Consider the following 12938-nt stretch of genomic DNA (forward strand, 5'->3'; position numbering starts at 1 on the left):
AATATTCTGCTGTAAGTCAAAGCCGTAGCCCATTAGATTTCACTGTCTTGATATAGCATTTGCAAATAGTACCAGCCAAAAAGCCATTCGTGTGGGCAAGTTTGCCAAGATTTACTTAGGAATTTTTATGAAGAACTAGAGCAGTACCAAAAATGTAGCTTTCTCTTCTTTCAAGTCCCAGCCTCTTTTGAAACATCTCTTGCTGCCTGTTATCATTTAATTTCCACATGCACAAATACAGGATTCATTCCCAGTTCTCTTGACTATAACATATCAACCCTCTCGCTAACATCCTTAACCTCTGCCCCTGGAAAACTAATCATCTCTCTTGTTAACTCAGTCCCTTTTAGAGATGGCAGCGCACAAAGCACACCAACACTTCTCTACTGTAAGTAGGGAAGTAATGCTTCTCTCTACTTGGTTTGTTCCACAGCTTCCACACTGATTTGTGTTGTACAATTCAATCTTCTGAATCACCCTTAATGACATCTATTATCTAAAATCCATTGGGCACCACTACTTCACTTCATTCCTTAATTACACCACCTCTCTCTTTTCATACCTGCTCTTATACTTACCCAGTCACTGCCCTTAATGTCATCCTATTTCTCCTGTACTAAGCTTCCAAAGTACTCATCAGCAACGCATGCAGCCGGCTCTGTCCTCCTGCCGAACCGCTGAGAGTGCTCGTGAGGAGTGTTTTCTTGCCTCCTTTCCTCAAACAAAAGCAATCCTTAGATTATAACAGAGAGTAGAGGAAGGTGTTACGGGTTAAACTGCCATAGAGGGATTCTACCCATGCAGTTTGGATTTACAGACACTATTTGTACAGAGATGAGTTTAAAATTTTGATGTTCAGATGTGCCTAAGGTTTGTTAAGAGTTGAATTTACACTGAGAGTCAATGGGCCTTTGGAAAATCCCAGGGGTTTTTTTAGGCAGTATGTCAACAGACATTTTCTTCAGGGTGGAGAATATTCCTGTTCAACCCTATGCATGGGGATTAATCACAGTAAAGTTAGATTTTTGTAGTATATTAGTGTATTTTATAACAATGCAACAGTTAGCCATTCATCAAGGCGCAATGAAGCACATATAAATTTTCTAGAAGCTTCCCATTCATGTGATACTGAATTCTTGACTGTTCATAACAGTAAAAATAAATGAAAACCCTTTCAGACAGCAGATGCTGTACAAGTAGAGTTGGTTATTTAGGGCAGGAGTGATTTGGCAGACCTAGTATTGTTTGTTAGAGTGCTGTCCCACATAGAAGGTAATTTAAAAGTCACATTTTAAAAAATAATTTTTTCATAAATCCTCCTCCCCTAACTGAATGAATTCAAAGTCAGAATAGAGAGTCATTGATTATTCTGGCTTCAAGGATCAGGAAGGAGGTTAATTAGGGGCTGATAAAAAGTTCTCTGGGGCAGGGGTCATGTCTTTGTATGTATTTGCACCATGACTAATGCAGCATCCCCCTAAGCCTTCTGGGGCTGTGAGGTTTTTCGTAATATAAATAAAATTGTAGTTTAGAGTGTGAAAATGGGTTTGATGGCAATTTTTGAATCTTTACGTTTTTAAGAGCTGTTTTCCAAATTTCTGGGGCAATATGAATGCAGTAAAAGTGTTTTCTCATTGTGATTCCTTTAGAGAGTTTTCATCAGTGAAAGAGCTCTCCTGTACTGACATAAATGTAACTCAGATTAACAGGGATCCTTCTGGGCTCTGTAGAGCCCTGTGGATCAAACCATCATGCAGACAGAAAAGCTTGTGGCTCTTCTGGGTGTTGGGATCTTTTTTTCTCATTGGATCCAAGATGCATGAAGCAAATGTACCTGAGGAAGTGAGTACGTCTCTCCACTTACCCTACTGGGAGGGGTTTTGAACTGGGAATCTGGAGGTCATGTGGAAGAGCTATGCCTGATTCTTCTCTTTGGCAAATTATCACCTGCATTTTGCAGACCACTACGGGGATGGGAGCCACATCAGTGGCATGCGAGCATCTCCTGTGGCGTCTATTAAGTGTAGGCATCACAGATGGCATGATGGTGGAGAAGGGGTAGCATTAAATAAGTTCCTGTGGGTGTCTGATACTGTAGTTTCTTACTGTTTTGGGTAACTCTTTGCAGACTCATGGGTTTGTGCCCCTAAAAAGGAGCAAGCAAGAAAGATCATCTGGCTTTTTATGAGAAGTCTTGATCCTTCTATTTCCCATCTTAAAGAGAAATAGGACAGCAAGCAAAGCAAATAGTAACAAAAAGTATAAAATAATAGCTAGGGAGAATATATGACTTTGTAACATTTAAGTTAACTCTGAAAATATTCCTAAAAATGCTACTTCTGCTAACTGGCTATGGGCAACCTTATGCGTTTCATACAGGTTTGTGAAATTAAAAAGCCAGCTGTATGATGAGCCTTGAGGGCTTGAAAATGGTCTTCCAGATGCTGATACAAACACAGACTGAAAATCCCCAAAACACAATTTGGCCTTTTAATCACCAAGAACTGGTGTCCGTCTCTGGTTTTCCAAACAGCTTTAATGTTTTTCTAATGAATAGTGACTTTCTCACTGCCTTTTTCGCCCTTCCCCACCCTACAAATAGTTGCCCAAGTAACTTATTTTCTTCTCATTCTCTTCTAAATTAGTTGTGTCTCCTTCTCTTTCTTTAGCTTGGTGCAAAAAAAATCCCCAAAAGTGTGAAGGCCAACAGTTCTCAAATCAAGATTGAGCCATGAGCTTTCTTCTGTCCTCATCGCCCATATCTTTTCTATGGCTTTACAGAGAACTACTGCAAGATTTACTCCTCTCTGTCGTCTTGTATTTTGTTCATTCCTGCAGGTCATAATGTCCATGCGCAACCTACTAATGGTGCCTGAATTATTTTGTTGTCTAGTGTGACAGATGATGACTTTGCACTTCACTCACGGCTTTTGCTGTCCCTGATACCTTCATGCTTTATTCAAATTGCTTTGCTCTGATCCAGGCCATAAAGTGATTATTGATGGTGTCCACTGGCAAATTTGGCTTACTTTCATGCTTTCCTTGAATCTCGTGAAGGTGGCCGATCCAACAGGAGAAGACCTCCAGCCGCTCTGGCAGGCCACAGGCCCTCCAGAACTTTCTGAGGCACATGGTAATTGGTGAAAAATCTGATGCTGGTCATGGCTTATTACTTAACCACACACTGTAACTTTGCCTTTTCCTTGACTGCTAAGGGGATCTGAATAGGATACAGGAGAGAAAATAAAAGTGGCATTTTCTACAGGAAATGGCCCTCACAAATATGTCTCTGCTAATAATTACAGAGCTGGTTTTATTTTGTTCAATGCACTGCTTCGGTTTTGGATCCACATCAAGAGCAGCATATGCTCTCCAAACTAAAATATGTGCATATCTGATTTTTGACAAAAAAATTATTTAATTGATCTCTTCCTACCCTCACCCCTCCCCCTCATTCTCTTCCTGCCTTTTTGCCCATTTCGTTACTAATTCCGTAATATGGTAAGCCCCCTATTATGAAAGAAATCTGAATTAATTTAAATATAAAATATAAAGAATTAACCTTACAGCAAAACAGATAACAGAAAAAAGAGCTAGTTTTTTCTGTCAAGTGACAGCCTTCTCGTTTATTATCGTTTTAACAAATTAAGTTGCAAAATTGGCATTATTTCAGAACTGTACAAAATGTAATGACTCTATGAAATATATTGAATTTTTCAAGTATTAAAAATCCCTTAGTTTTGAAAATGAATCACTGGAAATGATCCTTAAGAATCCAAAGTTTTTTTGTGTCATTTCTATACTATGCCTGCACAAAACCTAATGGCATTTGCCGAGTTAATCCTGGATATTCTATTGTTTTGGTATTTGTACTCTATTAGTTAAATACAACATGTTTGAGAAAATCAAAGGGAAGAGATGTTGTTAAAACAGGAGAAAATATTTATCCCTTAGATGCAAGAAATACTTGTCACCCAAAATAAATCTGGCTTAAACCCTTTAAGTCTTAAATCAAATAAGTTTTAAGTTAAAATAAGTTTTCAGTCTTAAACTTGTCTTCCACTGAACGTATATATTTGCATGTGTGTGTGCACATGGCGGTGTGTCCACGTGTAAGAGAACAGCATGCACTAAAACTGAATTCCTCTAAATCTTGTTTCAAGGAGCACTTAATGCTGCTTTGTAATGGCTTTCGTGCAGGTAGATCTGAATTATAAAGATATAATGTTGTGTATGATTAAGCAGCTCTAGAAAACATAGGGATGAACTTCATCTGTCACCTGTAGTGCGTATTCCTCTTCTGTTTTGTTTTCGTTTTACTGATATATGTGAACAAATGCAAACACACATGTTAAGAAGCACAAACGCAGGGGATAGTGCAGGTGCAGTGGGGGGCTCTGTGTGCCAGGGGCTCTCAGCAGAGCCCAGGTCTATGGAGAGCGCAGTGCAAGGGCTGGGGATGTTTCCAAAGGGGCAGAGGATGCAACCTCAGGTGGGAAATGCTGCAGTCTCACGTTCCAGCGGAATGGAAAGGAAGCCAGGGAGAGGCAGCGACCCACAGGATGGAGGCTGTTATCTGATGAGGTCATCGTCACAAATGTTATAACTCAAAAATGTAGCTTCTTGTCAAAAATGAAAATGATACATAGACATGGGAAGAGCCATGTGAATGTATTCCCCTCCAGATCACTCTCTTCAGATTTGTTCATGTATCATGTCACTTCAGCTGTCCCTGTGCCACAGGTCACTTGCTAGAAAATTGGTGAAGATGGTCCTGCCACCTCAGCGTGTGCATGATAAAACTTGCCAGTTTTTGCTCAATCCTTGCCAGCATTTTCTCTCCACAAAAACCAACAGTACTTTCTGAGTACCACCTCCGTTCTCTTCTCTCTCATGCCTTTGCCTGTCCTTCGAATACATCTGTGTCTTTGCCCTTCGAAAGAGTGCCCTTTTTTCTGTTGGCAGCCCTTGCGTAGGTGCCGTGTGTTGTGCTGCCTCTCCTCTCTGTCTCACTCTATTCTCTTTCCTGCTGATGAGACCCATGTTGCTTTGGCAGAAAAACTAAAATACAGTAGTTCATCAATCCAAAATCCACGATGATGCACTTGTCTGACAGTGGGGGTTTGGCTGAAGGTGATTTTGACTATGAGCCTGACTCTTTTCTCTTGACAGTAGAGAAGAACTGTAAGACTTTGTCTAATACAGATTTCCTCAAGTATTTTGAAAAAAAAAAAAGCCTGTCTTTATTGGTGGGCAGTGTAGAGAAATTGTTTGAATTGAGAAGATACAGGGAGCAGTGCTGGTGCTGGTGCCAGTGCATGTTCTCATTTGGAAATGGTGAGTGCTTTGTGTCTCATTCTCAGGGACACAGGGATTCCTAGCCCAGAAGCAAAACAACTCTTGCGAGAAATCACTAACTGGTGCCACCAGGGCTAGTGTCCTGCAGCATGTCCAAAGTACAGAGAGATGTGGCTGCAGGAGAAATACCTGTGTTGTTTATAGTTTTGCAGATGAATCTGGAGAATCTCAAGTGATATTATAAGGGCCAAAAGTTCATCTGTTCTGGATGTAGTAACAAAACACATCAGGATGGAATACAAGGACTTTGGGAGGGTATCTGCACTCCCTCTTTACCCCCAGTCCTCCATTTCAAAATTACTTAAAATGCTATTGAAAATTCAATATTAAACTGAAACCAATCTTGATCTTCTATATAACTGCACATTTTGGTAATGTAAAAGCTGATCTTCGTGTCCTGGGGCAAAATCTATGTTCCTTGCAATACTGGATGGTCCTTGCCCTGAAGGTTTCTGTCCTTCACACTAGTGGTGTCTGTATGCCTTCAGCACTGAAATAATGGCAAATCATCTGGAAGCCCTCTGGAATCACTTTATCTTAAAAGGTTGTATTTTAGAGTAAAAAAATGAAATAAAATAATCCATTTGTAACTTTATCTGGAAAGGGTTGGAATCCGATAGAGAACAGATGCATAAAGATACTTGTGGGCTCCTCATTTTGGGCAGTGATTTAGTGTGCAATGTTTATAACCTTTTTATAGCCAACCGATGCCTAAAATCAAACCAAGCCACAGCAGCAGCAGGCCAGACATCAAGGTAGGGATGATGTCTGAGCATGCCAATGGCTGGGAGAGGAGCCTGCGCTTCCCTTGAAGTTCCAGCATCAAAGATGACGAATAACTCTTTTCTCCATGTTCCAGTTTCACACATCATCTGAGCATCCTTTGGCAGCAACAGTTGGCCCAAACCTTGGAGCAGCAGCTGGTAAGTCCAGAAGTGGAGCTGTGATACCTGTGGCATCAGATGTACTGGAAACCCTTCTAAACTGTATTTTGAAGTCTCAGCATTTGTGGACCTGATAATAAGACATACATTTCATTACAAGACATGCATTTCATCCATAGGCTGTGTGTCTGATTATGCATGGCAGCGTGGCTCATTCCGGAGCTGCATCGTTATTGTCTGCGCTTTAAGACGAGGATGTGGTTGGCAGCACAGGGTGGTATGATACAGGCTTAGTCTGTGACCGAGCCAGGAGACTGAACTCCAGCTCAGATGAGCTGTTCCTGGCTTTTCCCTTGATTTGTTATGTGGCATTGGACAAGTCACTTAACCCCTCTGAGCAAAAGTGGTGCTGTGGTCAAAGTGGCATGACTAGCACCTGTATGAGGGGCTGCTGGCTGTCAGCATGTGTTGGGTACTTTGGGATCTCTGTCTCCTTGTGAATGCACATGCATATATATATATGTATATGTGCATGTATCTTATACATACATAATGGATTTATTTTATATTTGTATAGATTAATAAATACACCCCCCCACATGAATAGGTATGTGTGTATCTGTATGTATTATACAGACATATGTGTGTTTGCAGAAGCTTTTGGTTATCACAGCATAATGTTATATTACTGACTCACCACATTTGGAGAATATTTCAGTACTGTGAAGTGAGCTTCACTGATTCCAAGTCTTGGCTTTCAGAAACCACAATCACTTTGTACCTGTATGTGTCTTCTTGGTCACTTTGGTATGCTCAGTGCTGTTTTCTGTTGGTGTTGTTGGTAGCATCAGCACACGTCTGTACAGTACTAGTGCAGCAGGTTGTTACAGATGCTGTGTGCAGCTCTGCCGTTGGAGGCTGTTCTGACACTACCATTAGAAGTCTAGGTATAATCATTTAATGTAATTGTTCCATGCAGCCAAAAAAAATCTGACAATTCACTCGCTCCTGAACATGCTAGTATTTAAAAAAAATCACTTAACTTTAGTAGTCCCTTAAGAATGACTAGGAAATTGAAGGCAGCCTTAACTGTGGAAGACCCCAGGATTTGATATTGCAGCATACAGGTGCTATGCGGTAAGTGACTGCTTGGAGACTCCTGAGAAGCCTTGATACAGTGGGCTGAATTATACCATCATTTATGTCTGTAAAATCCCTCATCACAATGGACAGGGCTCACTGGCGTAACAGTCAGGTGTTCTCGGAGCAAGAGTGAAATTGAAGCTACGGTAAAAGCCTGGAGTGCTTAAATACTGTTGTTTTCAGTGGAGTCGGCATGCTGGTGGTGTCAGTAGATCACAGGAAAATTTGTGCATTGGATCATTTAGAAGTGAATCTTCAGAATCATGTCTTGGAATTAGGTAATTGCTATATTTCAGTGAAAATTTTAACCTACCTGCTCCAGATTCTGTTGAAAAAATTTAGTCTGATGCTTCAGCCATGTAAAGTTCAGGTGTCACTGAATAATAATAACAATAATAAAAAAATTGAGTTGTGCAACATTGAATCTGCCTAGAATTCTTATTGTACATTTATAAAATAAACCCTAATGGCTTTTTGGAGTTGCTATGGTAGAGACTGTCAATGTATATTAAGATTGCTATGATAGTACATAGCCTTTATGATAAAAGCATGTAAATTAACATAGAAATCAGCAGGACTTTGCATATTTTCTTGTAATTTAATACAAACAGGTCCAGATTTACAGAATCGTGCACAGAAACTGTGTATGCACATTTTTGGTTGTGCATTTCTGACCTTAACTAACAGAGTGAGAGAGAGGAACAGCTCACACGGTTCATATCTGCACTAAGGTCTGCGAATCCGCATGCCAAATGAAACACAAGGCGACTTTTGATGGCCAAGTTAACCATCAAAAAGGTTTTTTAATGGAAATGCTGTCACACTCTTAACTAGAGTACTGCTGCCAGGCATCACATCAATAATGCAAACTTCGGAAGACAATCTTGCAAACTAAATAGCCAAGAATTCTGAAGTATTTCTAGAAAGAAAAAAAGAAAAAAGGTGATTATTATGAAGAGGGGAAAGCCATCAAGTGAAATTTAATTTTGCATTCAGATTTATTATTGCTATCCGTTCCCAGTACTGAAATGCATGTTTACTTGCAAAGGACAGTTTCTTTCCATAATGAATCATAGTAACGCTTAAATTAAGCACAGTAAAAGAATGGTTAATGTCATAACATGCTGACAATTTAACCTGGCCAATATTTTTATTGCCTTGTACAATAAACCTAACAGAGCACAACTTGCTTTTTGACTGGTGGAAAATCGGTTATGAACCGCCAGGGAATGACCAATTTTTCAAATGCAGCCATTCAGTCACACTATAGCCACTAATACTTTTTTTTTCTGTACACTATTGCTGTTATAATCTTTTGAGGATATTTTATCACGGCAATAACCTCCTCAAAATCAGTCTTTACTGCAGTTAATGACTGGACAGCTGGAGCATTAACTGGCCTTGGCTTTGCCTCTAGCCATTAACTAACAAACCAGTTGTTATCCGCAGGTAACAACCAATTTCTTGTAGAATTTCCTTGATAAAGTGTCTCACTGGATAAAGTGGGTATTTTTTCCTCTTCTTTCCTCAGCTGAGATCTAGCAAGTGCAAGATAATATGTAGAGAAAGAATTGCAGGGAAGTAGCAATAAGTAGTAGCATTGTGAAAGAAGTTAAATTATAAACCAAAATTCATAAAATGTTGATTGTTTACTCCTGCCAGAATTTTTCTAACATTAATAAAAGACCGCTCTGTTATGTCTTGGTCACTCGGGTCCAGCACGCCATCCTGAATTCAAGAGTGGAATTTGGAAGCTGTGTTAGGGGGTGGCAAGGAACAGTCCCTTGCATGTTCCACCGCGGCGCACAGCCTTCCCCAGGGGACAGACAAAAGCAGAGGCATGGCAGGCACTGGCCAGTTAGGCAGAGAGAGAAGAAAATGGAGACAGTTTTTAAAGTGTCTTCCATCTTCCAAGTAAATATCGAATGAAGAAGTGAGGTTAATTCTGTATATTTTATACTTAATAAAATGGGTATTATTTTTGAGGGCTCTCATAAAATTTTAGCATTTTTGCTTGTGGTTTGAAATTATGAAACGTTAACCTCTGTTTTGTTGTAGCATTATTTTAAAAGTGGGGTTAGCAGATTCAGATTGAATCAGTACATTACTGAGGGGGGTTTAAAGCAGAGATTCATGGCATTGTTAAACAATAGCAGAATAAGTAAAATGTACAAATGAAACACCCATAAAGAAACCAAGCTTTATCATGCCATAAACAATGATGTCTTAAAACTGTTAATAGGCTTAATAACAGTTTATTATTTTACCTTAACCCTTTTTAATGCCTTGTTTTCTCCAGCTTTTATCTTGGCTGTACTGAGCTGTTAATACCACTTCTTAAATTTTTCCCTCTAGGTATATTTTCCAGGAGCAAATATGAAGACAAAGTAAAAGCAGCCACGCGTTTGCTTTCAAGAAACACAGGAGGCACTGTGCTCAAAAACCTTCCAGGGCTAGGCTTTGGGATACAGCAAGCATCTTAGCATCTACAGTACTTATAGAAGATTCCTAAAACCAAAGGTGAAAATCCAGAACAGTAGGAGCTGGAATGACAGGTCAGTGTTTCCAAGGGGTGAAGGTTCTCCCCCAGTGTCTGAGTTTGCAGCCTCCCTCACAGATCCATCCGCCCTGTGCGCGGTGACCGCGGCTTCCCCTCTGCTGAGGGCTTCTGTGCATTTCCAGATGTTTGCACAGGAGGCTTTTGCAAAATGTTTTATTGTCTACCAGAAATAAAAATTAATATCAACCAGAATTTATAACTAGAGAGTCAGTTCCAGATCATATTACATTTTGAAATCAGTTTAATCTGGAAAGATTTTGGGATTCTTGGCACTGAGAGTTTGTCTTGCAGTTGAAATCACTGATTATTCTGCGTACATGGAAATGATTCCATTTCTTTGTGGTACACATGTAGAACTGTCTCATGCTATTGGAGATTTAATTTGGGCATTGATGTAAGAATAGATCCCTTTCATTGCATGTGTACTAACTACTGATATTATTTGTGATTCAAGCATTTCTGCCAATTTGAAGTGATCCGATGATTTTAAAATCATTTTTAATTTCATAAGTCTACTCCTTTAACCTCTTTCAAATTACTGAAAATGTAAGGCATTCCAAACATTTCTGATTGTTCTTCATTGCTTTGGCCCCATAAAGCCAATCTTTTCTGAAGTTAAGCACTTAAAAATTTGAAGTACTCCAATAAATTTAAATTGGCATATTCTGTGCATATCAATTGAGAATTATTAGAGCATTAGTGCCTAGGAGTGATAGCTGAGGGCATGCAAACCAGTTCATACATTGATTTTTAATGACTTCTTATTGATTCCATGCTTTTTAAACTTGATACCCTTAGGTTGCCTCTTACATAGAGTTAACAGATTTGTGATGATACACTAAGTTTGGAAGAGGTACCTTTTTCCTCTTATGCTTTTTCTTTTCTCCTTATGGTTTATTATTATAACTTTGTTCAGATGCAAATAGCAAATACTTTGTGGCTTAAAAAAGGATGAATGTGGTTTTAATGGGATACGGCTGCTCATGTTTCCCTGGCTTCTCAGAAGACAAGGTTTATGTTCGAACTTTTAAGGGTCTCTCCTACCCTCAGTGTATGCACTCAGTACTCACCAGCAATGATGGATGCCCTAGGCCTGCACTGACAGGAGAAACAGGCTTCTTAGTAATTTTTAAACGTAAATCTTAATTTGTTGGACCAAGATATTGTAGGTGTCATGAAGCACAAAGTGAAAATGTACATTAATACTTTTACATTTTTGAAAATTATTGATTTATATTACGAAATCCACCCACTTCTGCTCTGTATGTATTTCCACTGTGTTTATTAATACTTTGGTGTTGACCAATTAACCAACATGTTGTCAGTGCAGCCTGCATTGGTGATAACTGGGGGAAGTGGGTACCATACTGCCATGGTGGCCGCCATCCTTTGCAGAAGGAGGAAGGCTGGGGATGGTGCCCAGGCACAGGGGAAAGCCAGAGAGAGCCCTGATGGAGCAGCTGCCCTGGGCTGGCTGCAGGGCAGCTGATGGTAGTGCGGGATGTGTCCAACTGATGCATCAGGAAGGTTTGGGGAAGAACCACTTGGAAACAGTTACACCACAGCCCTTCCTTGGGTGTGAGATATGCTTTTTCCACAGTTTTCCTACATGGAGTGTAACAGGGCAAGTGAGAATATTTCTAATAGATTCAATTCTTGTGGGTTTTTCAGTGCTTCTCCCCTGCTGCTTGGGCTGTGTTGTGTGAGCTGTTTCAGGAGGCAGTGGTTCCAGTTACATTTCGTGGGGAACAAAATGCTCACACTTCATTGCCGTGACACCATTGCTTGTGGTACCCTTGCTGAGGATCCTGCCAGAAAGCCTGCTGACCACCACACGCAGGTGTCCCTCTCTCCCCCCACTAGACGAGATCCCCTCCGGCTGCGGCTAAGGCATGTAGCAGTCTGAAGAGACATTAATTGCTGCTAACTGCGATGAACGCTTCTGTGTTTAGGCTTTGTTTAGGGCAAATTCCTCTGCAATTGCATTGTTGGAAGCCACGGGTCTGTTAAAGTCGGAGTTATTAGGCCATGTGTTTTCTGTGTGTTGTCATAGTCGGAAAAACACCAGTGCAAACGTCTGCACTGGGCAGGGGAAGTGTTAAGTGAAGAATAAAAACAAGCCCAAATTCCCATTTGGAAACTGCATGCCTCAACAAATACCACTGTTCATAGCAAGTTATTAGCTTCTTGGTTGTAATTCTGGTCCTTTGCAAAAGAGAGGTGGAAAAAGCATGTAAAAGAGATTTTTGATACTTCACGGTATATTGAATGAACAGCAGAAAGCTCCCCAGTCTGCCCATTTCCATTTACAGTTTGGACGTGGTTGAGGAAACACTTCCATCTCTTTTCCCATGTGATTTGTCATGTCTTCTCGTGGCAGCACCCTGAACACACCGAAATGCACCTGAATAACACACCCTTGGATTACAAATCTGAAAAGTCCCTGTTTTTCTCAGCTGAGCTATGTACGAGTGACCTGTAAGAAGCCCTTTTCTCCTTGTGCATAGGACAGGTCTCCACTGTGGGCAGTCCGAGGGCTCGCTGGTGGACAGGAGCTGGTCGTCTTCCACAGGGTACCAAGGAAGGAAGGATGGCCTGTCCCTGGGCGAGAGGGCCGCCAAACCTCAGCAGGCTGGCAGGGGATTACCCACCTGAAGGTAGGATGAGAAAGTTGGAATTACAGTTAAATGCCTTCGGGAGGCTGAGGTGAGTGTCTGCTGGTAGATCTAGCTGAACTAAACATCCTGAAGTTTACTCATTTCATACCATCCGCTCTGCACCATTACTGCATTTGATGGAGTTACTAACAGCTTACCAATATGTGTAGTCTTCACCTTCTCTTGTTTTTGCCATGTGCCTTCCAGAATTAGAAGATTCAGAGGGAGAAATGTCATTTATATGTTCATTTAGAAGCCACTCTGAGCAACAGCACATTTACGAGTTTGGTTCATTTTTATGGATTTGATTCATTGCTTATTAAAGCCAATGGAAAT

Source organism: Nesoenas mayeri (genome assembly GCF_963082525.1).
Source record: "Nesoenas mayeri genome assembly, chromosome: 12".
NCBI lineage: Eukaryota > Metazoa > Chordata > Aves > Columbiformes > Columbidae > Nesoenas > Nesoenas mayeri.